The sequence below is a fragment of the Phyllobates terribilis genome, unplaced genomic scaffold (genome assembly GCF_046119375.1).
Source record: "Phyllobates terribilis strain yellow unplaced genomic scaffold, ASM4611937v1 Scaffold_12__6_contigs__length_324123572, whole genome shotgun sequence".
Taxonomy (NCBI): domain Eukaryota; kingdom Metazoa; phylum Chordata; class Amphibia; order Anura; family Dendrobatidae; genus Phyllobates; species Phyllobates terribilis.
The window spans coordinates 304600364-304618678 of NW_027362772.1; the positions used below are offsets into that span (position 1 = coordinate 304600364).

Consider the following 18315-nt stretch of genomic DNA (forward strand, 5'->3'; position numbering starts at 1 on the left):
TAAGCACAGAATCTTTATACTAGTTTTTATTTCCATCATTGGGAACATTGCACACTATTTTCTAATTCAAAACATGAAGAGAAATGTATATAATTTTTAACTACTTTACAGAAAATAAAAAAAATAACAATGGGCTGTTCTAAAAAATAGCAGTGTCTGCATTTGTCTTTAAAAACTCACAATATATCCTCTCTTTTTTTTTTAGGATTTAGCATTCCTGTGAATCACTAACCTAATCTTTAGTTGTATACCCACAGTTTTTTAGAACTGCTTCACATCTATGTTGCACAGAGTCAACCAACTTCCGACACCTGTCACCTGTTATTCCAGTCCAGGACGCTTTCACTACACCCCACAATTTTTTGGCATTTCTTGGCTTTGCCTCAGAAACGTCATTTTTGATGTCACCCCACAAGTGTTCTATCGGACTAAGGTCCGGGGATTGGGCTGGCCACTCCATAACCTCAATTTTGTTATACTGGAACCAAGATTTTGCTCGTTTACTGGTGTGTTTAGGGTCGTTGTCTTGTTAAAACACCCATTTCAAGGGCATATCCTCTTCAAGCATTTTAACCCCTTAAAAGCCCAAGATGTACTAAAACGTACTTGCGCCCTGGGCTTTAAGCGCCAGGTACATATTAGTACACCCTGTTGATTTCGCCTGCACACAGGCTGTGCGGGCGCGATCGCCGCCGGGTGTCAACTGATTGTCACAGCTGACACCCGGTGCTATGCGCTGGGAGCGGTCCCACACCGCTCCCGGCACATTAGCCCCTGCAATGCTGCGATCAAAGTCGATCGCAGCATTGCGGGGGCAAGGGGAGGTGATCGCGATACTCACCTCTCCTGCCTGCGTCCAACGCTGTCTGCCGTGGCTTCCCGAATGTTGCCATGACGACCCGATGTCGTCATGACAACATCCGGGTCACCAGACAGCAGGAAGATACTTTGGTCATGAGCAGTGCATGACCAAAGTATCTTCTGCATCTGCAGCGCTGACAGCCTGTATAGCGCAGGGATGGTGCTCCATCCCTATGCTATGCAGGCGATCAGTAAAAAAAGTGAAAGTCCTATAGTGGGACAAAATATAAAAGTAAAAAAAAAAAAAAAAAAGAAATGGTAAAAATATTAAAAATAAATAAATAAATAATCCACCAAAAATAAAAATATAATGTACCCATCAATATATATTATTATGAAAAAAAACAAAACAATAAAAGTACACATATTTGGTATTGACGCGTCCGGAACGACCTGACCTATAAAATTTTCCCACTAGTTAACCCCTTTAGTGAACACGGTAAAAAAAAACAAAAAAACAAAAACAAAGCAAAAACAATGCTTTATCATCATACCGCCAAAAAAAATGGAATAACACGCGATCAAAAAGACGAATATAAATAAAAATGGTACCGCTGAAAACGTCATCTTGTCCGGCAAAAAACAAGCTGCCATACACCTCCATCAGCCGAAAAATAAAAAAGTTATAGCTCTCAGAATAAAGTGATGCAAAAAAATATTTTTTTCTATAAAATAGCTTTTATTGTGTAAAAGCGCCAAACATAGAAAAACGATATAAATGTGGTACCGCTGTAAACGTACTGACTCGAAGAATAAAACTGCCTTATCAATTTTACCACACGCGGAGCAGCATAAAAAAATAAAAAAAAAAAACAATTCCTGAATTGTTGTTTTTTGTTTGCTCTGCCTCCCAAAAATCGGAATAGAAAGTGATCAAAAAATGTCACGTGCTTGAAAATGGTACCAATAAAAACATCAACTCATCCCGCAAAAAACAAGCCGTTACATGACTGTCGGCCAAAATATGGAAAAATTATAGCTCTCAAAATATGGCGATGCAAAAACTAGATTTTACAAAAAAATGTGTCCTCGTGTTTATTTTTTACGCACGAGGAACGGCGTAAAAAATAAACTCTAGGGTTAGGGTTGTGCTAGGGTTAGGGTTGGGGTTGGACTGGGGTTAGGGTTAGGGTCAGGGTTGGGCTAGGGCTAGGGTTAGGGTTGGGGGTGGGCTAGGGTTGGGCTAGGGTTAGGATTGGGGTTGTATTAGGGTTGGTATTTTTTTCAAAAGTAAAAAAAAAAAGATGACGATATGGTGACTAGTGTTGAGCGCAAGTGCCCACTACTTGAGTTTGCATCGGGTGCTCGGGTATGCACTGAGTATCGCGGGTGTTCGAGTGACATGCTCGAGTCTCCGCCCCATATGCTTGGCGGCCAAAAAAACCTCGCGGGGATTGCCTGCCATGCACGAGCATTCCCCGCATGTTTTTTTTGGGGTGTCTAATAACCATGAAACATGCGGGCGGGGACTCGAGCATGTCACTTGAGCACCCGCGATACATGGTGCATACCTGAGTACCCGAAGCAAACTCAAGTAGCGAGCACTAGCGCTCAAGACTAATGACCACTTATTCAATATGATGACCTAATGTTATCAAATTCTGTGTCGTACCTCTGGGTTCAAAATGCTCACTATACCCCTTGATAAAATCCTTGAAGGGTATAGTTTCCAAAATGGGGTCACTTGTGGGGGCTTTTCACTATTTAGGCACATCAGGGGCTCTCCAAACGCGACATGGCATCCGCTCTCAATTCCAGCCAATTTTGTGTTCAAAAAGTCACACCGTGCTCCTTCCCTTCTGAACTCTGCCGTGCGCCCAAACACTGTATTTTCCCCACATATGGGGTATTGGCGTACTCAGGAGAAATTGCACAAAAGTTTTTGGGGTCCATTTTCTCCTCTTACCCTTGTGAAAATAAAACAATTGGGGCTAAAACATCATTTTTGTGGAAAATGTTTGATTTTTTTATTTTCACGGCTCCATGTTATAAACTTCTGCAAAGCACTTGGGGGTTCAGGGTGCTCACCACACATCTAGATAAGTTCCCTGAGGGGTCTAGTTTCCTAAATGGTGTCACTTGTGGGGGGTTTCCACTGTTTAGGCACATCAGGGGCTCTCCAAATGCAACATGGCGTCCGCTAATTATTCAAGCAAATTTTACAATCAAAAAGTCAAATGGCGCTCCTTCCCTTCCGAACCCTGCCGTGCACCCAAACAGTGTTTTTCCCCCACATATGGGGTATCTGCTTACTCAGGAGAAATTGCACAACAAACTGCTTGGTGCAATTTCTCCTGTTACCCTTATGAAAATGCAAAATTGGGGGCTGAAAAACATTTTTGTGGGAAAAATGTGAAAATTGTATTTTTACAGCTCAATGTTATAAACTTCTGTGAAGCACCTGGGGGTTCAGGGTGCTCACCACACATCTAGATAAGTTCCCTGAGGGGTCTAGTTTCCTAAATGGTGTCACTTGTGGGGGGTTTCCACTGTTTAGGCACATCAGGGGCTCCCCAAACGCAACATGCGTACGCTAATTATTCAAGAAAATTTTACATTCAAAAAGTCAAATGGCGCTCCTTCCCTTCCGAACCCTGCCGTGCGCCCAAACAGTGTTTTTTCCCCACATATGGGGTATCTGCGTGCTCAGGAGAAATTGCACAACAAATCTTGGGGTCTATTTTTTCCTGTTACCCCTGCAAAAATAAAAAAATGGGTCTAAAGTAACATTTTTGTGAAAAAAGTTAAATGTTCATTGTTTTCTTCCACATTCCAAAAATTCCTGTGAAGCACCTGAACAGTTAATAAAGTTCTTAAATGTGGTTTTGAGCACCTTGAGGGGTGCAGTTTTTAAAATGGTGTCACTTTTGGGTATTTTCTGTCATAAAGACCCCTCAAAGTGACTTCAAATGTGATGTGGTCCCTAAAAAATGGTTTTGTAAATTTTGTTGGAAAAATGAAAAGTCGCTCGTCAACTTTTAACCCTTATAGCTCCCTAATAAAAAAAAAATGTTGGTTCCAAAATTGTGCTGCTGTAAAGAAGACATGTGGGAAATTTTATTTATTAACTATTTTGTGCGACATATCTCTCTGATTTAAGGGCATAAAAATTCAAATTTTGAAAATTGCTAAATTTTCGCCAAATTTCTGTTTTTTTCACAAATAAACGCAAGTGATATCGAAGAAATTTTACCACAATCATGAAGTACAATATGTCACGAAAAAACAATCTCAGAATCAGGGGGATAAGTTGAATCGTTCCAGAGTTATTACCTCATAAAGTGACAGTGGTCAGAATTATAAAAATTGGCCTTGTCATTAACTTGCAAACCACCTTGTGTTGTAAAGGGGTTAATATATGTAGACTGGTCCATGATCCCTGGTATGTGGTAAATAGGTCCGGCACCTTAGAAAGAGAAACATGCCCATATCAAGATGCTTGCACCACCATGCTTCACTGTCTTTATAGTGTACTGTGGCTTGAATGCAGAGTTTGGGGGTCATCTGACGAACTGTCTGATACCCTTGGAGCCAAAAAGAACAATTTTACTTTCATCAGTCCCCAAAATGTTTCTCCATTTTTCTTTAGGCCAGTTGATGTGTTATTTGGCAAATTGTATCCGCTTCAGTACATGTCTTTTATTTTTAACAGGGGGACTTCTAGTAAGAGATTAGCTTCACACAGGCGTCTTCTAACTGTCACAGTCCTCACAGGTAACTTGAGACTGTCTGTGATCATCCTGGAGCTGATCATTGGCTGAGCCTTTGCCATTCTGATTATTCTTCCATCCATTTGAATGGTAGTCTTCCATTTTCTTCCACGTCTCTCTGGTTTTGCTTTCCATTTTAAAGCATTAGAGATCATTTTAGCTGAACAGCCGATCATTGTCTGCACTTCTTTATAAGTTTTACCCTCTCCAATCAACTTTTTTTTTTCATAAATCAAAACTTTATTGAAAAAATGATTGGCAATCATTAATAAACAGCATGCTACAATTGTGACATTTCTTGGTGATTAAGAATACAGAACTCAATCAAAGTTCTAAAACTAACAGGTCAAGCAAATTCTTATCCTCTCTTGCTGACAACTTTATCTTCCAAAAGGTAGGGGAGAAAACAAGGGGATCTGCTACTTTGGATCTAATCCTTATAAACAGGGAGGAAATGGTTGAGGAGGTAAAGGTGGCTGGGACCCTAGGAGGCAGCGATCATGCTATTATAGAATTTTGGATAACTAGAGGAGGAAGACATGTGAAGACTCAAACTTCAAGGTTAGATTTTAGAAAGGCAGATTTTAAGAGACTCAGAAAGAGAATAGGAGGGATCCAATGGCTGGATGTCCTTAAGGACAAAACTGTCCAGGAAGGATGGGAAATTTTTAAAAATGAGATTCTCAAAGCACAGTCGTTAACAATCCCGAAAAGTAGGAAGAATGGGAAGCATTTAAGGAAACCAGGATGGATGAACACAGAACTTAAACACATGCTAAAAAGAAAGAAAGAAATGTTTATTAAATGGAAAGAGGGAGGCATATCTAAAGAAGATTATAATGCAGTCTGCAGATCCTGCAGGGCACGTATCAGGTTAGCTAAAGCTGACAATGAATTAAGGCTTGCAAGAGATGTCAAAAGCAATAAAAAAGGATTTTGGGGGTATGTCAAAAGTAAAAGAAAAGTCAAAGATGCTATAGGATTTTTACAGGATGAAAATGGAGAAATGGTAAGAGAGGATGTTGAGAAGGCCGAACTTTTTAATTCCTATTTTGCATCTGTTTTCTCTCAGAAAGAAAATGTAACATCAACTGATCTTCACTGTCCTTTTAAAGGAATAGAGGAATCCAAGTTATCTGTAAACAGAAAGATTGTGAGGGAATATTTAGCTAACATAAATGAGTTCAAGTCTCCAGGTCCAGATGAATTACACCCCAGAGTACTGAAGGAGATCGTAGAAGAAATTTTAGAACCACTCTCCATAATCTTTGAAAATTCTTGGAGAACAGGAGAAGTCCCAGAAGACTGGAGAAGAGCAAATGTTGTTCCTATCTTCAAAAAGGGGAAGAAGGTGGACCCAGGGAACTATAGGCCGGTGAGTCTGACTTCTATACCAGGAAAGATCTTTGAACAAATTATTAAACAACATGTATGTAAGTACATGGATAAGAATGAAGTGATTAACCAGAGTCAGCATGGGTTTGTAACTAACAAGTCATGTCAGACTAACTTAATTTCCTTCTATGACAGAATCACTGACTGGGTGGATCAGGGAAATGCTGTAGATATAGTATATCTTGACTTCAGCAAAGCATTTGACAAAGTATCTTACACCATCCTTATTGAAAAAATGACCAAGTATGCAATGGACCAGGCAACTGTTAGGTGGATTCATAACTGGCTTAGTGATCGGACTCAAAGGGTGGTTGTAAATGGCTTCACATCCAGCTGGATGAATGTCTCAAGTGGGGTACCACAGGACTCCGTCCTGGGACCTGTAATGTTCAACATCTTTATCAATGATTTAGATGAAGGAATTGAGGGTAAACTGATTAAATTTGCTGATGACACAAAGCTAGGAGGGATAGCTAATACTAGAGAAGAGAGAGAGAGGATTCAAAAAGACCTAAATAAACTGGAGCAGTGGGCAGCAACCAACAGAATGGTTTTTAACAGGGAAAAATGCAAAGTACTACATCTGGGCAATAAAAATGAAAAAAGCATATACAGAATGGGAGGAATAGAGCTAAGCAACAGTACATGTGAAAAAGACTTAGGTATACTAATAGATCATAGACTGAACATGAGTCAACAGTGTGATGCAGCAGCAAAAAAGGCAAATACAATTCTGGGATGTATTAACAGAAGCATACAGTCTAGATCACGTGAAGTCATTATCGGTCTTTACTCCTCTTTGGTCAGACCTCATCTGGAATACTGTGTACAGTTTTGGGCACCACATTTTAAAAAAGACATAGACAAACTGGAGCAAGTTCAGAGAAGAGCGACCAGAATGGTGACTGGTCTGCAAACCATGTCCTATGAGGAACGGTTGCAGGATTTGGGAATGTTTAGCTTGCAAAAAAGAAGACTGAAAGGAGACTTAATAGCTGTCTACAAATATGTCAAGGGCTGTCACATTGTAGAAGGATTATCTTTATTCTCATTTGCACAAGGAAAGACTAGAAGCAATGGGATGAAACTAAATGGGAGGAGACACAGATTAGATATTAGAAAAAACTTTTTGACAGTTAGGGTGATTAATGAGTGGAACAGGCTGCCACGAGAGGTGGTGAGTTCCCCTTCAATGGATGTCTTCAAACAGAGGCTGGACAGACATCTGTCTGAGATGATCTAGTGAATCCTGCTTTGAGCAGGGGGTTGGACCAGATGACCCAGGAGGTCGCTTCCAACTCTACCATTCTATGATTCTATGATTCTATGAAAGTGCATCACCAAAAAATCAATACAATAGGATTACGAAATTGTAAACAATATAATCAAATTACAAAAAGTGTGAATAATAATAAAGTAGTATTCTACAAAATGGTTGGAAGAAAAAGGGAAAGGAAAGAAGAGATAAAGTGAAGGAGGAGGGAAGGGGGAGATGAATGTGAGAGAGAGAAGTGTGGGAGGGGAGGGAAGGGAGGAAAAGATATTAAGGGGATTAGAGGGATTTGATCTCTCCTCAGATAGGTCTTATCTAATGACTCTATGAGTTAGGCAAGTCACTCCGTTGATTATAATGCCAGTTTTGTTATTTATAAAGACCATGAGGAGTGCATAGCGTAGCTCTTAGGTTGTTGTTTAACTCAACCAGGTGTTTAATTCAGGGGTTTCTCTACCAGCGATCCACAGAGCCCAAGTGTTATAAATCTTATCTGGATTTCCACCAATTTGACCTATCAAAAGTTCCATTCTATAGATGTTGTTTAGTTCAGACACAAATTCCGAGCGTGGTGGAACTTTTTCTTGTTTCCAATATCTCGGGATTAGGTTCCTGGCGGCTGTAAGGAAATGTCTAAGCAAACCTTTCTTGAATCTAAAAATGGAGATGTCACTCAACGAAAGTAGGGCTAGCTCTATAGATGGATACATCTTCTGTATGGAGAGTTTGTTATACAGATCAACAATTGCCAATCACAAGCTCTTAATAGGGGGGGCACGACCACCAGATGTGTGTGTATGAACTTCTGTCTTCAAGACATCTCCAGCAGGTGTCTGGTGTTGTGGGCTACATAGAATGAATGTTGACAGGGCATCTGTACCATCTAGAAAGAACCTTATAGCTTCTCTCCTGTGATACTGAACATAGAGAAGAACTAAACAACAGGATTTTGGAGCGGTCCTCAGGTGAAATGGGTCACTCTCCCAGTTTGTGAAACACAGAGGAAAGTTTTTTGGGCCAGTTTGGCCATCTAGGTATAGTTTGTATAGCGTTGAGACGGTGTGGTCCAGAGGGCTCTTTGATAAGCATAGGGTTTCAAATGGAGTCAGAGGTCTAAGGATATCTGTTTGTTTCATTATTGAGTTGATGTAACTTTTAAGCTGTTCGTAGAAGAACCACGTGCCCACCGGGGGCTCTTCACCCAAGAAAATGTCCTAAAGTGATCTCATTCCAAATTGATTTATGAAATCAAGTACAATAGGGTGTGAATTTTTACGTTTATTTTGAAAAATTGTTCTATTACCTGCTGGGAAACCTGGATTGTCATAAACTTGGGTTAAGGGGCCTGGAATGGATGATAGACGGAGAAACCTATTGCTTCATCTGAGAAATGGGATGAGGCCCCTAGTAAGAAAAGGAACGACGCCCTGACTCTCTCCTGTTGACCTCGTAGTCCATAAGGTCACCAGTGGGTCAAAGCTGGACAGATCCCTCTCTAAACCTACCCACTTCTTGCTACGACCATGATGAAATAGATCTAGGATACAAGTTCCCAAAGTGGCATAACTATATAGGGTGAAATCTGGTGGGCTCACACCACCAACTTGTTTGGGTTTACTCAAAAAGTAGGATAGATGTGGGCGTTTGTGGGACCAGATGAATCTAGTAATCGCTTTCTTGAGTCTAGAGAAAAAGAAGGCAGGAAGAATTAACGGGATTGTTTGAAAAAAGTATAGAAGGCGCGGTAAGAGATCCATTTTTATAGCGTTAATCCTTTCGAACCAGGATAACTGTAAGTTGTTCCATTTTCCCAGATCAAGTTCTGTTTTAATTAGCACAGTTTTGAAATTAGCATCGTACAACTGGGAGGTTTTGGCAGTTAATTTTACATCTATATAGTTCTCCAATCAACTTTTTAATCAAAGTACCTTGTTCTTCTGAACAATGTCTCGAACGCTCCATATGTCTCAGGCTTTCAAGGAGAAATGCATGTACAACATGTGCTGGCTTCACCCTTAAATAAGGGCCACCTGTTTCACACCTGTTTCTTTATAGAATGATTGACCTCACTAATTGACCTCGACACTACTATTATTTTGAACACTCCCCCGTACAAATAATTATTCAAGTACACAGACTCAAAAAACGGCAGATCATGAATGCGGAGTCTGGGGGTTTTCTTACAATCTACTGCACCAATTGGTAAATTGGTTGACATGTGGTGATATAATTTATACCAAAAACAGTGATTAATCTGGTTAGTCATATTGGACTGGTATTATTTTGAACACTACTGTAAGTCAATTATTTGACTAGTAAAGAAGTGAAGGCATCTTAATAAACAACTGGATTCGGGCGTAGTTTGATTATTTTGGGCGATCAGACCTTCTGTTCTGATTTTGAACCTGGCTAAGAAAATTAAACATTGAAAATATTCCGGAACAAATGTCACCTTCTTACAACATCCATACATAGTAACCTTATCTAATCCGCCATCAAGGAGGGACAGGCAGGTGATGCTTAAAAATAACAATATAAGCAGTACTGCTGCACCCCCTATGTAAATAAACTTTGTAAAGGCAATGGATAAAAATGCAAAAATATTCAAGTATCTCATTGACAAATTTCCAAGGTTGAGTGAAGGATGGAGTCTTCATTGGACCTCAGATTTGTAAGCTTCTTCAAGATGAGGAGTTTGTTTGCTGCATGGCAAGGAAAAGGCTGCATGGGTAGCATTCGCATTAGTGGTAACTATTTTTTTGGGATACTCAAGAACAGATAGCTATGAAGAGTTGGTGGAAAATTTCAAAACATAAAAGGATCTTGGCTGTAATATGTTCTTAACCCCTTCACAACCTTTGACGGCATCTTTCCTCACACTTGATGGCGATGCTCCGCCAGCAACTGTTTATCTTTTAAATCCAGCTGTCAATCACTTACAGTGGGATTTAACACGCGCCGGCCAGGAGCGTGTTACAAATCCTGCCCATCGGTGCCCCGGTCACATTATCGCGGGACGCCAATGGGTTGTCATGACAATCGGGGGTCTGCAGAAGACCCCCGTGCCTGTCATTGTGCCTGTCTCCTGTGAATGCCGGCTGAAGCTCTGCTATGTGTAGCACAGACGATCGGACAATCGCAGCTTCAAGTCTCCTAAGGGGACTATTGAAGTCAGTAAAAATTGTGAAAAAAAAAGTTTTTAAAAATATGAAAAAAAAAACAACAAAAAAAACAAGTTCAAATCACCCCCCTTTTGCCCAATTGAAAATAATACAATTAAAAAATACACTGCTCAAAAAAATAAAGGGAACACTTAAATAACACATCCTAGATCTGAATGAATGAAATCTTCTCATTGAATACTTTGTTCTGTACAAAGTTGAATGTCCTGACAACAAAATCACACAAAAATCATCAATGGAAATCACATTTATTAACCAATGGAGGCCTGGATTTGGAGTCACCCCCAAAATTAAAGTGGAAAAACACACTACAGGCTGATCCAACTTTGATGTAATGTCCTTAAAACAAGTCACAATGATGCTCAGTATTGTGTGTGGCCTCCACGTGCCTGTATGACCTCCCTACAATGGCCTGGGCATGCACCTGATGAGGTTGCGGATGGTCTCCTGTGGGATCTCCTCCAGGATGGCACATCAATGCGAGCTGTGGCAAGAAGGTTTGCTGTGTCTGTCAGCGTAGTGTCCAGAGGCTGGAGGCGCTACCAGGAGACAGGCCAGTACACCAGGAGACGTGGAGGGGGCCGTAGGAGGGCAACAACCCAGCAGCAGGACTACTACCTCCGCCTTTGTGCAAGGAGGAACAGGAGGAGCACTGCCAGAGCCCTGCAAAATGACCTCCAGCAGGCCACAAATGTGCATGTGTCTGCACAAACGGTTAGACACCAACTCCATGAGGATGGTATGAGGGCCCGACGTCCACAGATGGGGGTTGTGCTCACAGCCCAACACGGGGCAGGACGCTTGGCATTTGCCACAGAACACCAGGATTGGCAAAGTCGCCATTGGTGCCCTGTGCTCTTCACAGATGAAAGCAGGTTCACACTGAGCACATGTGACAGACGTGACAGAGTCTGGAGACGCCGTGGAGAGTGATCTGCTGCCTGCAACATCCTTCAGCATGGCCGGTTTGGCAGTGGGTCAGTAATGGTGTGGGGTGCCATTTCTTTGGAGGGCCGCACAGCCCTCCATGTGCTCGCCAGAGGTAGCCTGACTGCCATTAGGTACGGAGATGAGATCCTCAGACCCCTTGTGAGACCATATGCTGGTGCGGTTGGCCCTGGGTTCCTCCTAAGGCAGGACAATGCCAGACCTCATGTGGCTGGAGCGTGTCAGCAGTTCCTGCAAGATGAAGGCATTGAAGCTATGGACTGGCCGCCCGTTCCCCAGACCTGAATCCGATTGAGCACATCTGGGACATCATGTCTCGCTCCATCCACCAACGTCACGTTGCACCACAGACTGTCCAGGAGTTGGCGGATGCTTTAGTCCAGGTCTGGGAGGAGATCCCACAGAAGACCATCCGCAACCTCATCAGGAGCATGCCCAGGCATTGTAGGGAGGTCATACAGGCACGTGGAGGCCACACACAATACTCAGCCTCATCAGGAGCATGCCCAGGCATTGTAGGGAGGTCATACAGGCACGTGTAGGCCACACACAATACTCAGCCTCATCAGGAGCATGCCCAGGCGTTGTAGGGAGGTCATGCAGGCACGTGGAGGCCACACACAATACTCAGCCTCATCAGGAGCATGCCCAGGCGTTGTAGGGAGGTCATACAGGCACGAGGCCACACACAATACTCAGCCTCATCAGGAGCATGCCCAGGCGTTGTAGGGAGGTCATACAGGCACGTGGAGGCCACACACAGTACTCAGCCTCATCAGGAGCATGCCCAGGCGTTGTAGGGAGGTCATACAGGCACGTGGAGGCCACACACAATACTCAGCCTCATCAGGAGCATGCCCAGGCGTTGTAGGGAGGTCATACAGGCACGTGGAGGCCACACACAATACTGAGACTCATTTTGACTTGTTTTAAGGACATTACATCAAAGTTGGATCAGCCTGTAGTGTGTTTTTCCACTTTAATTTTGGGGGTGACTCCAAATTCAGGCCTCCATTGGTTAATAAATTTGATTCCCATTGATGATTTTTGTGTGATTTTGTTGTCAGCAAATTCAACTTTGTACAGAACAAAGTATTCAATGAGAAGATTTCATTCATTCAGATCTAGGATGTGTTATTTGAGCGTTCCCTTTATTTTTTTGAGCAGTGTATATATAAAGACAATTAATCTGATCAGTAAATGGCGTAACGAGAAAAATATCAAAACACCAGAATTGTGTTTTTTGTCCGGCACAACATTGCAGTAAAATGCAATAAGAGGTGATCAAAATATCATATCTACCCCAAAATGGTATCAATAAAAACGTCAGCTCAAGGCACAAAAAAAATAAGCCATCACCCAGCCCCCGATCTTGAAAACGCTACGGGTCTTGGAGAATGGAGACATAAGCGAAATTTTTTTTTCTTACAAATTTCGGAATTGTTTTTCACCACTTAAATTTAAAAAAACCTATACATGTTTGGTATCTGTGTACTTGTACTGAGCTGAGGAATCATATTGCCAGGTCAGTTTTACCATATAGTGAACATGGTAAATAAAAAAAATAAAAAATTGTGGAATTGCACTTTTTTTTTTGCAATTTCACCGCACTTGGAATTTTTTTTCCTGTTTTCCAGTACACGATATGGCAAAATCAATGGTGTCGATCAAAAGTGCGACTCGTCCCGCAAAAAAAACAAGCCGTCATACAGCTATATTGACGGAAATATAAAAAAAAAATGGAAAATCGCAAGGTCATGAAGGGGTTAAAGATTAATTTCTTACATTCGCATCTAGACTTTTTTTTTTTTTTTTCACCAAACTGCGGAGCAATGAGTGACTCAAGCACGTGGACAGATTTCACCAAGACATTGTGGCCATGGAGAAAAGATGACAAGGAAAATAGAATCCATCAATGTTTGCAGATTACTGCTGGACAATTGTGAGAGATGATCCGATGCAGGAGTACAAGAGACAAGCAAAAAAAGAGTCGTGACTGAATGAGAAGCAAATGTTGTAGTGTAATTTCTATAACAATTCACTATAGTGTTCAGACAGGTTTTAGTTATTTGAATTGTTGCTAAGTTTCCTCGAAATAAATATCAGAAAATTGTCATAAAATATTCTGCATCTTTATATTTGCAAAAATGATAATGTTTCAAAGTACTGAAACTTTTATGTATTAAAGGGGTTGTCCACTACTTTATATTACCACCCCCCCAATGTATGTTGCAGATAATGCCTGTGAGTGGCGCTATCACTGGCCGCTCACAGGCATCACGTGCTGGAGCAGCAGGGGCTCCTATAAATAATGTTTATTTTACTTTTTTACCCATTTTTTACCCATATTGCTTACCTGTCATGCAGCTTTCCCTGAATCCCTTTATTTATGAGAACAATGGCTAGACTGCACACTTCGCTCCTATTTCCTTGTAGATTGTAAGCTCTTGCGATCAGGGCCCTTAATCCTCTTGGTAATTGGTGAATTATGTGTTACGCTGCAATGACATATATGGTTTGGACTTGTACGCTCTGAATGTAATGTGCTGCGGAATATATTGACGCTATAGAAATAAAATTATTACCTGTCCTCTCCTTTTCAGTGAAACCAGAGATCCCTTTGACTATATTATGTAATATGGCTATCGTACCACTTGGCCTTCGCTGACATACACCATCTGACTGGCAATACTGGTATCTTGGCTGTATATCGCAGCCTTGACGTATTATATCATTTTGCAGGTTATGATGTGTCGGGATCAAGAAGGGATCCATTTAACCCATGGATCTGAGGTCAATTTTCTAACTTACAGACTGACAGCGCAGGGTATGTAGAGAAGGCCGTCTGTTTCTGCGGACTTTCTGTATACACCCAGGAAGTTCACCTCCGGCTGTGCATCAGAATGTGCTGGTACCAGCAACACGACCAGAGCTATTTATATGTATTTATACAAGTCAGCTTAAAAGGTTCACATGTACTCACCGACCCGTGGGTTATCTTACACTCTGGGGTAATGCTCGGCCTCTCCCCATCTAAGAATAGAGAACAGCATCAGTTGTATATCAATTCCAATTATCATTATCCGCGCCATAAAAGACCCCCAGGGACAATAAACGAGACATGTAGTTATGCAGCAATGAGGGAGGGAAAACTGAGTCACGGAAATAAAAATAACAGACACTTCCACTGGCGGCCACATGGTCTCAGGGGAACCCACCAGGCATTACATCAAACTTATTAGCGCTCTTCCAGCCCAATCAACCGGCTGTCATGTGATGAGTACATGGGGGAAGCCATTATGGGAGAATCCACCTCACTCAGGCCTGATTTCTCCCTCCACAAATATATATTCCACATGCGCCGTCGGTAGTGTCCTCCTAAAAGGGGTTTGTGAAACGCGCGTCGGGTGTGTGCGATATTTTACAAAGTCTCATCCATACACTGTAGAGGAAATCTGCATCAGGAATTGACTGATGCTGCGGATTTCCCCCCTTACACTGCACAGGAACAGAATACATTCATGTTGCAGACATTCTTGCTCATCCTAACGCTTCCATGTTATGTGGGGTGGGACCTGCAGGACCCCCGGGCCCTGGTCGTAGTCAGGTTGCTCGCTCATTCTTCACTTGCTCACTGGAAAGGTGTCATAATGGCGGCTGCACAGAACCACGACCATTTATCAACATTTTGTCCCGTAAACCAGCTACATAGAAAATGATTTCTGCGGTTTTACATTCTCACAGCTGAGGGTTTGTATTCACTGTGGATAATCCCATAAACTAAACTCATCAGCAGAAATCCTTCTCCTCTCCTGGCAGTTTGCTACAATGTATCAGTGAAGATAAAATCTAGCAATCTATAGCAAATCCTGAGAGGTCAGAAGCATTAATAAATCTCATGTTTTAGCCTCTGGATGATGTACAATAAAAAATGATATTGCAGTAGTTCGTTAGCCAGAAAAATCGATGTAAATCATTTACATATAGTGAGTGGAAACAGTGTTATTTCCACACTGAGGATGGCAGCAAGCAGGGATCTACTGCAAAGATTTACAAGACCATCTAAAATCTGAGAATTTCAAGAAGAACTAGAGAAACGTGTGACACATTTACACACCCATCATACAGTCGCCTCCAGTTCCACCTGCTGGACCACAGCGCCGAGCGGCAATGTTCAGAAGGAGGGAGAGGGGCCCTGCAGCTGCAAATCGGCCCCACAATCTCCTCCCATCTCCAGACTTTGTTCCCTCCGATGAGTGAGAGAAACTTTCACATCCTTGTAAAGAGGATTCAGGGTAACGTTCCCCTAAGTGACAATGACAAGTGAGTGGCCATTACTGATCGGTGTCACCTCCGCCAGGAAGAGTCCTCATATAGAAAACAATATAATCTCCAGTGCGAGGTTAATACAAGCACCGTCCATCATCAGATCCAGAATACACTGTAAAATAGAAGCCGAAATCTCTACTATATCTTATATTATACAGGAAGACGAATATCAACAACCAAGAGTCATTCTCCTGTACCCCGAGTGTCAGCCTCATTCTCCTGTACCCCGAGTGTCAGTGTCATTATCCTGTACCCCGAGTGTGAGCGTCATTATCCTGTACCCCGAGTGTCAGCCTCATTCTCCTGTACCCCGAGTGTCAGCGTCATTATCCTGTACCCCGAGTGTCAGCGTCATTATCCTGTACCCCGAGTGTCTGCATCATTGTCCTGTACCCCGAGTGTCAGCGTCATTATCCTGTACCCCGAGTGTCAGCGTTATTATCCTGTACCCCGAGTGTCAGCGCCATTATCCTGTACCCCCAGTGTCTGCATCATTGTCCTGTACCCCGAGTGTCAGAGTCATTATCCTGTACCTGAGTGTCAGTGTCATTATCCTGTACCCCGAGTGTCAGTGTCATTATCCTGCACCCCGAGTGTCAGCGTCATTATCCTGTACTCCGAGTGTCAGCGTCATTATCCTGTACCCGAGTGTCAGGGTCATTATCCTGTACCCCGAGTGTCAGCGTCATTATCCTGTACCCCGAGTGTCAGTGTCATTATCCTGTACCCCGAGTGTCAGCGTCATTCTCCTGTACCCCGAGTGTCAGGGTCATTATCCTGTACCCCGAGTGTCAGCGTCATTATCCTGTACCCCGAGTGTCAGGGTCATTATCCTGTACCCCGAGTGTCAGCGTCATTATCCTGTACCCCGAGTGTCAGCGTCATTATCCTGTACCCCGAGTGTCAGTCTCATCATCCTATACACAAAGTGTCAGTGTCATTGCCACAAAACCCAAGTGTCAGCGTCATTAACCTAACCTAATTTCTGAGCACAAAATATTCAACGTGTGCACATACCCTAATACTCGGAGCATAAGGGTATGTGCACACGTTGAGTTGCACCACTTCTGCATCTCTTGGCAGGAAAAAACAGCCTCAAAAAAGTTGCGTTTTTGCCATGATTTTGCCTGCGTTTTTCACCCCTTGAATGCACTGAAATAATGCAGGTAAAAATGCACAGAGAATTGACGAGGACGATTACTTTCTGCCCCAAATCTGCAAGTCAAAAATACTCAACGTGTGCACGAGGCTTCAGGTTTCTCATTGACTTTGCTGGCATCAGGTTTTGCTAACAAATCTGCACCAAATCTGCAACATGTGCACACAGCCTTAGTGTCATCATCCTGTACCCCAAGTGTCAGCGTCATTATCCTGTACCCCGAGTGGCCGTGTCATCACCCTGTACCCCGAGTGGCCGTGTCATCACCCTGTACCCCGAGTGGCCGTGTCATTCTCCTGTACCCCGAGTGGCCGTGTCATCACCCTGTACCCCGAGTGGCCGTGTCATCACCCTGTACCCCGAGTGGCCGTGTCATTCTCCTGTACCCCGAGTGGCCGTGTCATCACCCTGTACCCCGAGTGACCGTGTCAACACCCTGGACCCCGAGTGACCGTGTCATCACCCTGTACCCCGAGTGGCCTTGTCATCACCCTGTACCCCGAGTGACCGTGTCATCACCCTGTACCCCGAGTGGCCGTGTCATCACCCTGTACCCCGAGTGTCCGTGTCATCACCCTGTACCCCGAGTGGCCGTGTCATCACCCTGTACCCCGAGTGACCGTGTCATCACCCTGTACCCCGAATGGCCGTGTCATTCTCCTGTACCCCGAGTGGCCGTGTCATCACCCTGTACCCCGAGTGACCGTGTCATCACCCTGGACCCCGAGTGACCGTGTCATCACCCTGTACCCCGAGTGGCCTTGTCATCACCCTGTACCCCGAGTGACCGTGTCATCACCCTGCACCCTGAGTGGCTGTGTCATCACCCTGTACCCCGAGTGACCGTGTCATCACCCTGTACCCCGAGTGGCCGTGTCATCACCCTGTACCCTGTGTGACCGTGTCATCACCCTGTACCCCGAGTGGCCGTGTCATCACCCTGTACCCCGAGTGTCCGTGTCATCACCCTGTACCCCGAGTGGCCGTGTCATCACCCTGTACCCCGAGTGACCGTGTCATCACCCTGTACCCCGAGTGGCCGTGTCATCACCCTGTACCCCGAGTGGCCGTGTCATCACCCTGTACCCCGAGTGTCAGTGTCATTATCCTGTACCCTGAGTATCAGTGTCATTGTCCCGTACCCCGAGTGTTAGTGTCATTATCCTGTACCCCGAGTGGTCGTGTCATTCTCCTGTACCCTGAGTGGCCGTGTCATCACTCTGTACCCCGAGTGTCAGTGTCATCACCCTGTACCCCTAGTGTCCGTGTCATCACCCTGTACCCCGAGTGGCCGTGTTATCACCCTGTACCCCGAGTGGCCGTGTCATCACCCTGTACCCCAAGTGGCCGTGTCATCACCCTGTACCCTGAGTATCAGTGTCATCACACTGTACTCCGAGTGTCAGTGTCATTACCCTGTACCCCTAGTGTCCGTGTCATCACCCTGTACCCCGAGTG

The 18315-nt window shown here is 43.6% G+C and overlaps 1 long non-coding RNA gene across 1 annotated transcript; it reads right to left on the bottom strand.

The window, feature by feature from the left end:
• Positions 1 to 13825: 13825 nt before the first annotated feature.
• On the bottom strand, positions 13826 to 15611 carry LOC141171829 (uncharacterized). Its single transcript, XR_012252373.1, has 3 exons — positions 15487 to 15611; positions 14353 to 14402; positions 13826 to 13867 (listed from the first exon to the last, which is right to left on the bottom strand). It is a non-coding gene; the product is annotated as an uncharacterized lncRNA (long non-coding RNA).
• Positions 15612 to 18315: the final 2704 nt, after the last annotated feature.